Source organism: Grampus griseus (genome assembly GCF_964374135.1).
Source record: "Grampus griseus genome assembly, chromosome: 19".
NCBI classification, from domain to species: domain Eukaryota; kingdom Metazoa; phylum Chordata; class Mammalia; order Artiodactyla; family Delphinidae; genus Grampus; species Grampus griseus.
In genome coordinates this window covers 2,800,895-2,814,458 of record NC_139013.1, presented here as the reverse complement: position 1 = coordinate 2,814,458, position 13,564 = coordinate 2,800,895, and positions in this window count along the sequence as shown.

Sequence of the window (13,564 nt, the reverse complement as noted above, 5' to 3'; positions counted from 1 at the left end):
AATTGTATAATGACTGATGAATGGATGAAGAAGGTGTGGCCCCTGTACCCAATGGAATATTATTAAGCCATAAAAAAGGACGAGTGAATTCCACTTGCAGTAACAGGCATGGAAGCAGAGATGATTATAGTAAGTTAAGTAACTCAGACCTAGGAAGACAAGTAAGATGATATCACTTACAGGCGGAATGTAAAAATGGAAACAGATGAACCTGTTTCCAAAATAGAAACAGGCTCACAGACTTAGAAAACAAACTAATGGTTACCACAGGGGAAAGCAGCATGTAGGGAAATTAGCAATTTGAAGTTGACATATACACAGAAATATTTGTAAAGTAGATAATGAACAAGGACCCACTGGATAGCACAAGGAACTCTACACTGTAATAACTTAAATGTGAAAGGAGCCCAGAAAGGAACAACTATACCTCTATGTACAATTGAATCAAGTTGCTCTACTCCCCGCAAAAACAAACAACAAAATACCCCAACACTGTCAATTACCTATACACCAATACATAATAAAAATTAAAATAAGAGAATAAAAGAAATGCTGACTCTATTCCCTTCATGCCTCAGTGATCTGGGCTGGTGTCACATCCCTGGAACCTAAGCAGCGTGGGTCCCAAGGCTGGACTGTGCAGAGGGGTGGGAGCTGGGGACGATGTGACAGCAAAGGACGCCCTTTGACCTGGAGTGCCTGGTCCCCTCTGCATGGGCCCACAATCTTCAGATCCGGGGGGGGCCCTACAGCTAAAGCAAGACTAGTGCACCCAAAGGATGGTGGACCGCAGCCTGTGATTGTCCCTTGGGTCCCTCTAGCTCCTATTAGGTCTGTCTCCGGGCATCCCACCCCGTTTGTTGCAGCGTGTCTCGGGATAGGGCAAGAAGCCACCAAGACCCAGCTGCTACAGGTAATCACTGAGTCCTCCTCTTTTAGGTGTTAATCATCCCCACCTGGGAGAGGGGACGCAGAGATGGGTTTCTAATTAAAAACCCATCTGATGTAAATGGAATCTTCCACTTCAGCCAAAGGCCACTGATAGTATCCTACCATCTGTAGGGTCTTGTAGGACAATGAAAGATGATAGGAATCAAGAATCTGTGAGGCCTCGATACAGAGAACAGACTACTGACTGCCAAGGGGGAGGTGAGGTAGGTAGGTAGGTAGGTAGGTGGGTGGGTGGGTGGGTAGGGTGAAGGGCTGGGAGTTTGCGTTTTAGCAGAAGCAAACTATTATATATCAAATGGATCAACAAGTCCTACTGTATAGCACAGGGAACTATATTTAACATCTTGGGATAAACCATAATAAAAAGGGTATTTAAAAAGAATGCAGGGCTTCCCTGGTGGCGCTGTGGTTGAGAATCTGCCTGCCAACGCAGGGGACACGGGTTCGAGCCCTGGTCTGGTAAGATCCCACATGCCACGGAGCAACTGGGCCCGTGAGCCACAATTACTGAGCCTGTGCGTCTGGAGCCTGTGCTCCGCAACAAGAGGGGCCGCGATAGTGAGAGGCCCGTGCACCGCAATGAAGAGTGGCCCCCGCTTACCACAACTAGAGAAAGCCCTCGCACAGAAACAAAGACCCAACACAGCCATAAATAAATTAATTAATTAATTAAAAAGAATGCATATATATGTATAAAAATCACTTTGCTGTACAGTAGAAATTAACACACTGTAAATCAGCTCTGCTTCAATAAAAACTTTTGACCTCAAAAAATAAATTAATAAACATAAGTGGACTGAACACTATTTAAAGACTATCTGGAAAACTAGATTAAAAATAAAAAAGATCAACCTTCAAGATGGCAGAGGAGTAAGATGTGGAGATCACCTTTCTCCGCACAAATACATCAGAATTACATCTACATGTGGAACAGCTCCTACAGAATACCTCTGAATGCTGGCAGAAGACCTAAGACTTCCCAAAAGGCAAGAAACTCCCCACGTACTTGGGTAGGGCAAAAGAAAAGAGAAAAAACAGAGACAAAAGAGTAGGGATGGGACCTGCACCTCCGGGAGGGAGCTGTGAAGGAGGAAAAGTTTCCACACACTAGGAAGCCCCTTCGTGGGCAGAGACTGCGGGTGGCGGAGGTGGGAGCTTCGGAGCCTCAGTGGAGAGCGCAGCAACAGGGGTGCGGAGGACAAAGCGGAGAGATTCCCGCACAGAGGATCGGTGCCGACCCGCACTCACCAGCCCGAGAGGCTTGTCTGCTCACCCGCCAGGCCGGGCGGGGCTGGGAGCTGAGGCTCGGGCTTCGGTGGGAGCACAGGGAGAGGACTGGGGCTGGCGGTGTGAACACAGCCTGCAGGGGGTTAGTGCACCACAGCTAGCCAGGAGGGAGTCCAGGAAGAAGTCTGGACCTGCCTAAGAGGCAAGAGACCATTGTTTTGGGTGCACGAGGAGAGGGTATTCAGAGCACCCCCTAAATGAGCTCCAGAGATGGGCGCGAGCCGCGGCTAACAGCGCAGACCCCAGAGACAGGCATGAGATGCTAAGGCTGCTTCTGCAGCCACCAAGAAGCCTGTGTGCGAGCACAGGTCACTCTCCACACCTCCCCTGCTGGGAGCCTGTGCAGCCCGCCACTGCCAGGGTCCCGGGATCCAGGGACAACTTCCCCAGGAGGACGCACAGCGTGCATCAGGCTGGTGCAACGTCACGCTGGCCTCTGCAGCCGGAGGCTTGCCCCACATTCCGTACCCCTCCCTCCCCCCAGCCTGAGTGAGCCACAGCCCCCAATCAGCGGCTCCTTTAACCCCGTCCTGTCTGACCAAAGAACAGACGCCCTCAGACGGCCTACACGCAGAGGTGGGGCCAAATCCAAAGATGAACCCCAGGAACTATGTGAACAAAGAAGAGAAAGGGAAATCTCTCTCAGCAGCCTCAGGAGCAGCGGATTAAATCTCCACAATCAACTTGATGTACCTGCATCTCTGGAATATCTGAATAGACAACGAATCATCCCAAAACTGAGGTGGTGGACTTTGGGAGCAACTGTAGACTTGGGGTTTGCTGTCTGCAACTGACTTGTTTCTGATTTTTATGCTTATCTTAGTATAGTTTTTAGTGCTTGTTATCATTGGTGGATTTGTTTATTGGTTTGGTTGCTCTTTTCTTTTTAAATTACTTTTTCATTTTAATTATTTTATTTTGTTTATTTTATTATTTTTCTTTCTTTTCTTCTCCCTTTTCTTCTGAGCCGTGCAGCTGGCAGGGTCTTGGTGCTCCGGCTGGGTGTCAGGCCTGAGCCTCTGAAGTGGGAGAGCCGAGTTCAGGACATTGGACCAGCAGAGACCTCCCGACCCCATGTAATATCAATCGGCGAGAGTTCTCCCAGATATCTCCGTCTCAATGCTAAGACCCAGCTGCACCCAATGGCCAGCAAGCTCCAGGGCTGGACACCTCATGCCAAACAACTAGCAAGAGAGGAGCACAACCCCACCCATTAGCAGAGAGGCTGCCTAAAATCATACTAAGTTCACAGACACCCCAAAACACACCACCAGACACAGCCCTGCCCACCAGAAAGACAAGATCCAGCCTCAGCCACCAGAACACAGGCACCAGTCCCCTCCACCAGGAAGCCTACACAAGCCACTGAAGCAACCTTACCCACTGGGGGCAGACACCAAAAACAATGGTAACTATGAACCTTCAGCCTGCAAAAAGGAGACCCCCAACACAGTAAGTTAAGCAAAATGAGAACACAGAGAAATACACAGCAGATGAAAGAGCAAGGTAAAAACCCACCAGACCAAACAAATGAAGAGGGAATAGGCAGTCTACCTGAAAAAGAATTCAGAGTAATGATAATAAAGATGATCCAAAATCTTGGAAACAGAACGGAGAAAATACACGAAACGTTTAACAAGGACCTAGAAGAACTAAAGAGCAAACAATGATGAACGACACAATAAATGAAATTAAAAATTCTCTAGAAGGAATCAAGAGGAGAATAACTGAGGCAGAAGAACGGATAAGTGACCTGGAATATAAAATAGTGGAAATAACTACCACAGAGCAGAATAAAGAAAAAGAATTGAGGACAGTCTCAGAGAACTTTGGGACATTAAATGCCCCAACATTAGAATTATAGGGGTCCCAGAAGAAGAAGAGAAAAAAAAGGGACTGAGAAAATATCTGAAGAGATTATACTTGAAAACTTCCCTAATAAGGGAAAGGAAACAGTCACATCCAGGAAGTGCAGAGAGTCCCATACAGGATAAATCCAAGGAGAAACATGCCAAGACACATACTAGTCAAACTATCAAAAATTAAATACAAAGAAAAAATATTAAAAGCGGCAAGGGAAAAGCAACAAATAACATAGAAGGGAATCCCCATAAGGGTAACAGCTGATCTTTCAGCAGAAACTCTGCAAGCCAGAAGGGAGTGGCAGGACATATTTAAAGTGATGAAAGGGGAAAACCTACAACCAAGATTACTCTACCCAGCAAGGATCTCATTCAGATTTGATGGAGAAATTAAAACCTTCACAGACGAGCAAAAGTTAAGAGAATTCAGCACCACCTAACCAGCTTTACAACAAGTGCTAAAGGAACTTCTCTAGGCAGGAAGCACAAGAGAAGGAAAAGACCTACAAAAACAAACCGAAAACAATTAAGAAAATGGTAATAGGAACATACATATTGATAATTACCTTAAGTGTAAATGGATTAAATGCTCCAACCAAAAGACACAGACCGGCTTGAATGGATACAAAAACAAGACCTGTATATATGCTGTCTACAAGAGACTGACTTCAGACCTAGGGACACATACAGACTGAAATGAGGGGACAGAAAAAGATATCCCATGCAAATGGAAATCAAAAGAAAGCTGGAGTAGCAATTCTCATATCAGACAAAATAGACTTTAAAATAAAGACTATTACAGGAGACAAAGAAGAACACTACATAATGATCAAGGGATCAACCCAAGAAGAAGATATAACAATTGTAAATATTTATGCACCCAACATAGGAGCACCTTCAATACATAAGGCAAATGCAAACAGCTAAGAGGGGGAACTCGACACTAACACAATAGTAGGGGACTTTAACACCCCACTTTCACCAATGGATGGATCATCCAAAATGAAAATAAATAACGAAACACAAGCTTTAAACGACACATTAAACAAGATGGACTTAATTGATATTTATAGGACAATCCATCCAAAAACAACAGAATACACTTTCTTCTCAAGTGTTCATGGAACATTCTCCAGGATAGATCATATCTTGGGTCACAAATCAAGCCTTGGTAAATTTAAGAAAATTGAAATTGTATCAAGTATCTTTTCCAACCACAACACTATGAGACTACATATCAATTACAGGAAAAAAACTGTAAAAAATACAAACACATGGAGGCTAAACAATACGCTACTAAATAACCAAGAGATCACTGAGGAAATTAAAGAGGAACTCAAAAATACATAGAAACAAATGACAATGAAAACACGACGACCCAAAATCTATGGGCTGCAGCAAAAGCAGTTCTAAGAAGGAACTTTATAGCAAAACAATCCTACCTCAAGAAACAAGAAATATCTCAAATAAACAACCTAACCTTACACCTAAAGCAATTAGAGAAAGAACAAAAAAAAACCCAAAGTGAGCAGAAGGAAAGAAATCATAAAGATCAGATCAGAAATAAATGAAAAAGAAATGAAGGAAACAATAGCAAAGATCAATAAAACTAAAAGCTGGTTGTGTGAGAAGGTAAACAAAATTGATAAACCATTAGCCAGACTCATCAAGGCACTTAGAGAAAAGCTAACACCTATCCTTCTCAAACTCTTCCAAAACATAGCAGAGGGAGGAACACTTCCAAACGCATTCTATGAGGCCACGATCACCCTGATACCAAAGCCAGACAAAGATGTCACAAAAAAAGAAAACCACAGACCAATATCACTGATGAACATAGATGCAAAAATCCTAAACAAAATACTAGCAAACAGAATCCAACAGCACATTAAAAGGATCATACACCATGATCAAGTGGGGTTTATCCCAGGAATGCAAGGATTCTTCAATATATGCAAATCAATCAATGTGATACACCATATTAACAAATTGAAGGAGAAAAACCATATGATCATCTCAATAGATGCAGAAAAAGCTTTTGACAAAGTTCAACACCCATTTATGATAAAAACCTTGCTGAAAGTAGGCATAGAGGGAACTTGCCTCAACATAATAAAGGCCATATATGCCAACATCGTTCTCAATGGTGAAAAGCTGAAACCATTTCCTCTAAAATCAGGAACAGGACAAGGTTGCCCACTCTCACCAATATTATTCAACATAGTTTTGGAACTTTTAGCCACAGCAATCAGAGAAGAGAAATAAATAAAAGGAATCCAAATTGGAAAAGAAGAAGTAAAGCTGTCATTGTTTGCAGATGACATGATACTATACATAGAGAATCCTAAAGATGCTACCAGAAAACTACTAGAGCTAATCAATGAATATGTTAAAGTAACAGGGCACAAAATTAATGCACAGAAATCTCTTGCATTCCTATACACTAATGATGAAATATCTGAAAGAGAAATGAAAGAAACACTCCCATTTACCACTGCAACAAAAAGAATAAAATACCTAGGAATAAACCTACCTAAGGAGACAAAAGACCTACCTGTATGCAGAAAACTGTAAGACATTGATTAATGAAATTAAAGATGATACAAACAGATGGAGAGATATACCATGTTCTTGGATCGGAAGAATCAACATTGTGAAAATGACTATACTACCCAAAGCAATCTACAGATTCAATTCAATCCCTATCAAATGGCAGTTTTCACAGAACTAGAATAAAAAAACTTCACAGGGCTTCCCTGGTAGTGCAGTGGTTGAGAGTCCACCTGCCAATGCAGGGGACATGGGTTCGTGCCCCGGTCTGGGAAGATCCCACATGCCGCGGAGCGGCTGGGCCCGTGAGCCATGGCCGCTGAGCCTGCGCGTCCACAGCCTGTGCTCCGCAACGGGAGAGGCCACAACAGTGAGAGGCCCGTGTACCGCAAAAAAAAAAAAAAAAAAAAGACAGTATGGTACTGGCACAAAAACAGAAATATAGATCAATGGAACAGGATAGAAAGCCCAGAGATAAACCCATGCACATATGGTCACCTGTCTTTGATAAAGGAGGCAAGAATATACAATGGAGAAAAGATAGCCTCTTCAGTAAGTGGTGCTGGGAAAACTGGACAGGTACATGTAAAAGAATGAAAGTAGAACACTTCCTAACACCATACACAAAAATAAACTCAAAATGGATTAAAGACCTAAACTTAAGGCCAGACACTATAAAACTCTTTGAGGAAAACATAGGCAGAACACTCTATGACATAAATCACAGCAAGATCCTTTTTGACCCACTTCCTAGAGAAATTGAAATACAAATAAATAAATGGGACCTAATGAAACTTAAAAGCTTTTGCACAGCAAAGGAAACCATAAACAAAACAAAAAGACAACCCTCAGAATGGGAGAAAATATTTGTAAATGAAGCAACTGACAAAGGACTAATGTCCAAAATATACAAGCAGCTCATGCAGCTCAATATCAAAAAAACAAACAACCCAATCCAAAAATGGGCAGAAGACCTAAATAGACATTTCTCCAAAGAAGGTATACAGACTGCCAACAAACACATGAAAGAATGCTAAACATTACTAATCATTAGAGAAATGAAAATCAAAATTACAATGAGGTATCACCTCACACCAGTCAGGGTGGCCCTCATCAAAAAATCTACAAACAATAAATGCTGGAGAGGGTGTGGAGAAAAGGGAACCCTCTTGCACTGTTGGTGGGAATGTAAATTGATACAGCCGCTATGGAGAACAGTATGGAGATTCCTTAAAAAACTAAAAACAGAACTACCATACGACCCAGCAATCCCACTACTGGGCATATACCCTGAGAAAACCATAATTCAAAAAGAGTCATGTACCACAATGTTCTTTGCAGCTCTATTTACAATAGCCAGGACATGGAAGCAACCTAAGTGTCCATCAACAGATGAATGGATAAAGAAGATGTGGCACATATATACAATGGAATATTACTCAGTCATAAAAAGAAACAAAATTGAGTTATTTGGGGCTTCTCTGGTGGCGCAGTGGTTGGGAGTCCGCCTGCCGATGCAGGGGACGTGGGTTCGTGCCCCGGTCCGGGAGGATCCCACATGCCGCGGAGCGGCTGGGCCCGTGGGCCATGGCCGCTGGGCTTGCACGTCCAGAGCCTGTTGCTCCGCAGCGCGAGAGGCCACAGCAGTGAGAGGCCCGCGCACCGCAAAAACAAAACAAAACAAAACAAAATTGAGTTATTTGTAGTGAGGTGGATGGACCTAGAGTCTGTCATACAGAGTGAAGTAAGTCAGTAAGTCAGAAAAACAAATACTGTATGCTAACACATATATATGGAATCTTAAAAAAAAATGGTCCAGATGAACCTAGGGGCAGGACAGGAATAAAGACACAGACATAGAGAATGGACTTGAGGACACGGGGAGGGAAGGGTAAGCTGGGATGAAGTGAGAGAGTGGCATGGACATATATACACTACCAAATGTAAACTAGATAGCTAGTGAGAAGCAGCTGCATAGAACAGGGAGGTCAGCTCGGTGCTTTGTGTCCATCTAGAGGGATGGGATAGGGAGGGTGGGAAGGAGATGCAAGAGGGAGGGATATGGGGATATATGTATATGTATAGCAGGTTCACTTAGTTATACAGCAGAAACTAACACACCATTGTAAAGCAATTATACTCCAATAAAGATGTTAAAAAAATAAAGATAAAGAAGATACACTTCAAGTATAAACCATTCAGAGCATAAACCATTTAAATTAATGGGGAGTAATGCAGTATGTACACCCTAACCAGAAATAAATGTGCATAGCTATATCATTGTCATGTAGATTTTAAAGCAAAATTACTACTAAATACATAGCACACTATATATTGTTGAGTACAGCAGGAAGATATAGCAAGTCTAAAGTTTTATGTACCAGATAGTATAACTTCAAAATATAGAAAGCAAAAACAGAACTAAAAGGACAATACATGGGAGATTTAAATACATCTCAATAGCAAAGTGAACAAGCAGGAAAATCATGTAAGGATCTAGATTATTTGAATCACATCATTAATCAACCTGACCTAATTGATATAGATACAACTACACCCAACAACTGCAATAAAAATATTTAGGGGGTCAGAACACTTCAACAGGAACCTCACAAATGAGGTTAACCAAATGACCAATAAGCATGCCTCAGAAAATTTCCATTAAAACCCCAAGGAAATAATATTGCCCTCCATGTGACTAAAACGATAAGAGTTGACATCACCAACTGTTATCAAAAATGCACAGCAACTGGAATGCCCATACGTTACTTGTGAGAATTTTAAAAGATACGTCCAATTTCTAACATTGTTTGCAGCATATATGTACATGCACCCTGTAATTCCCCTCCAAAGACATGTGCAAGGATGTTTCCAGCAGCTCTACTCAACGATAAACATTTGGAACAAATAAAATGTCCACCAAGGAGAACGTGTTACCTTCGTATGATGGAATTCTAGAGTAATACAAATAACTAATTGATACAGGCAACAGGACACGTGACCCTCACAATTATGTTGAGCAGAAAAGATAACCAAAGGCTCCCGCTGCATAATACCTTTCTGAGTTCAAAAATGGGCAAAAAGGAACCAACTCTACCATGTGTTGAGAAGAGTGGTCAGTGCTGAGGGGGGCATTTGGAGGCATTCTCGGGCACCAGAAATGTTCTGTAGCTTGAGCAGGGAGATGGCCTGTGGGTGTCGACATAAAATACATTAAGCGGGCTTCCCTGGTGGCGCAGTGGTTGAGAGTCCGCCTGCCGATGCAGGGGACGCGGGTTCGTGCCCCGGTCCGGGAAGATCCCACATGCCGCGGAGCGGCTGGGCCCGTGAGCCATGGCCGCTGAGCCTGCGCGTCCGGAGCCTGTGCTCCGCAGCGGGAGAGGCCACAATAGTGAGAGGCCCGCGTACCACAAAAAAAAAAAAAAAAAAAAAGCATTAAGCCATTGTGAGCACAAATACAAGTCAACATTTTTTAACTTTAATTCTCACTCATGTAAACAGGCACAGAGACTTTCCTCTTCCCCCCTTTTTAAAAAAATCAGTTTTATTGGGGTGTAATTGACAAAATTGTAGGATAAAGTGTGCATTGTAGTGATTCGATGTATGTACACATTGTAAAAGGACTGTCCCCATCTGGTTAATACATCCATCACTATATGTGATAACATATATATACACATATTTTGGGGTGAGAAAATTGAAGTTCTGCTCCCTGATCAAATTTCCATTATATAAGACAGTGTTAGCAGCTAGAGTCTGCACGTTTTACATTAGTTCCTCAGAGCTACACTAGGAACTGGTGACACGGATGTGAGTGAGCAGATCTCACAAGCTTACGTGTTGGTGATGAAGATCATGTTTAGGAAATCCTTGTCTGCCTCGTTCAATCCTCCATTCTCAGGTACACGAGGTGCACATGATAACAGAACCACTGCTTCTATGTGAAATACAGGATTAAGTACCTTCGAGCCTCTGGTTACAACATTTTGGTCAACAAATCAATACGTAACCTTATTTTATGTGTGTGTCTGTTTAAAGACACCTTACTCAAAATATACTGTTGATTCACTAATGTTGAACTCACAGCCTACAGCACTGTAACTCATGCCCGAAGGAACCTTATATAACACGCCTGTTTCTCCGGAAGACACATGACAGCCTTCAGGTGCTCAGGAACATTAGACCACACTTCAGGACTATACTTGGGTTTGTTAAACAGCAATGTCACACCCAAAAATTGGCACCAAATAGATCCACATAAACGACACTCGTATAGAGGATGAGAGCTGAACTTAACCAAGAAGGCAAAGAACTGCCTGGTCCAACGTCAGCTGGGAGCGTGTGTCAGGGCACTCAAATTTTTCATCTTTCTGTGCGTGCCCAAGAATGACCAGGGAGAGTACCCCAAGTATTGATTTGGGGAGTTACTAATAAATTTTAGCAAGCAGCTGAATTCACAAACATGGACTCCAACAATAAGGAGATCGACTGTAATTAGTATCACGTGTGTTGAGTGTGAGACGGGATTTTCCCCCCCGACAGGAGCCATGAGATGATACCGTGTAGAACAAGCGAGCCTAGGAAAGGGAATTATAAGAGACTCGAAGGACGCATCATCTTGAGGCAAGGAGGGTGGAAAGGCTTACAGAGCAGTGGTCAGTGAAGACAGGTGGGAGGGAGAAAAAACAAGAAGGGAGAAATTCACCTGCGATTTCTCAAAGACCTGTGTAGAATCTCCTGGGTCTAGAAAGCAGGAAGCTTCAAATGAGAGGACAGAGGTGCAACAGATTCCTGCTGATTAAGAAAACGCCAGCAACAACTCCCCATTTTCCGCTCCCCCACCCCAAGCTCCTGGTAACCACCGTTTTAGTCTCTGCTTCTAAAAGTTGGAGTCTTTTCGGTACCTCACAGATGTGGAATCTTGCTGTATTTTCCTTCCGGCGCTGGTTTACTTCACCTAGGATAATGTTCTCCAGGTCATCACACAAATGGCAGAATTTCCTTCTTTTTTAAGGCTGAATAAAGTCCTATTGTACGTATCTCCCACGGTGTAAAGTGTCAGTTATGCAAGATGAATCAGTTCTGGGGATCTGCCCTACAGCAAAGTGCCCATAGTCATCAATACTCTATTGTACCCTGAAAATTTTAAGAGGATGGGTGTCATGTTAAATGTTCCTGCTACACACACACACACACACACACGACACAAAGAAATTTTGGAGGTGCTGGCTATGTCTATTTCCTTGATTGTGGTGTATGCCTGTGTCCAAACTCATCAAGTTACGTGTGTTAAATACGAGCAGTGTTTTTTTCATATATTAATTATACCTCAAAAAAGCTGGTTGTTTCTACCCACCCCACTACTTTAAATCAATCACAATAAAGCTGTTCTTTTAAAAAAGAAAAAAAACCCAAAGGACAGGAAAGTTTGAAGCCCCAGAGAAAGGAGACATCACTTACCCATCAGACCTCTAATCTCATACAAGTTTCCAGATGCCCTTTGCAGGGAACCTCAAAGATGAAGTCAACTCCACGCCCTCCCCAGCCTGTGATTGGCCCTCGGGTCCCTTCAGCTCCTATCAGATCTGTCTCTGGGCGTCCCGCCCCCTCCATTGCAGCCTATCCCCGCATAGGTCAAAACTCAGCTGCTACAGGTAATTGCTGAGTCCTTCTCTTTTAGGTGTCAATCATCCCCACCTGGGAGAGGAGAGGCAGCGATGGGTTTCTAATTAAAAACCCATCTGATGTAAATGGAATCTTCCACTTCAGCCAAAGGCCACGGATGTGAATACCTCTCCTACCATCTTGTAGAACAATGAACGACTAGAGGAATCAAGAGTGCCTGAGGCCTCAGATACAGAGAACAGACTAGTGGTTGCCAAGGGGGAGGTGAGGTGGGGGAGGGAAGGATTGGGCGTTTGGGGTTAGCAGATGCAGACTATTATATATTGAATGGATATACAACAAGGTCCTACTGTATAGCACAGGGAACTATATTCAATTTCCTGGGATAAACCATCATGGAAAAGAATATTAAAAAGAATGTATATATATGTATAACTGAATCACTTTGCCATACAGTGGAAATTAACACAGCATTGTACATCAACTACAATAAAAATTTTAAAAAGTGTCCTTGAGGCCTGAAAACCACAGAGGCAACCGCATCTAGGGACCATTTCTTCTCCCAATGCCAGGAAAACCACCTGTGAAACCGTTCCATCATAACACGGAGGCTTTTATACTGAAGTCAGGAACGAGACAGATGGTCTCATGGCCACCACTAACTAACGTCCTGTTGGAGGTTTTAGCCAATTAAATTAGCAATTTTAACTACAATTTTAACTAATTTAACTCACCCCTGGAGGGAATTAGGCTTCCTGGCTCCTGTCAGAAACATCTCCCAAAGCAGAAGGAAAATGCACTTGGTCTGCCCCACCTTCCAACTTAATAAGCTCTGGGTATCCAGGAAGTTGACAATTGTAACTAATTTTAAATTTAAATCAGCAATTAGAGAAAGGCATAAGAATTGGAAAGGAACAGGTAAAACTATATGTGCAGATGACTTGATTACATTTCAGAAAACCCAAAAGACGGCAAGGAAATCTACTACCAATATATGTGTTTATATATAGGTCTGTGTGTGTGTGTGTGTGTGTGTGTGTGTGTCATTTTCCTACCTGCTCTGTCTCTGAGTCTCCTTCGACAGGGTCTATTGCTTTGGGACCCACATTAGGTCCCCGTGATACAGAAACCCTCCTTTTGCTTAGTAAGATTACATTCCAAATAGGGAAGATGCTCATGTGAACGAGATCATCCAATTAATTGCTCTAGATGTTTTCCGTTGGATGCAGCACCTTTGGGCTGACAGCAGTGTTAGCCCTCTGTGAGTTTGGGGAACACTCCAATCCTGT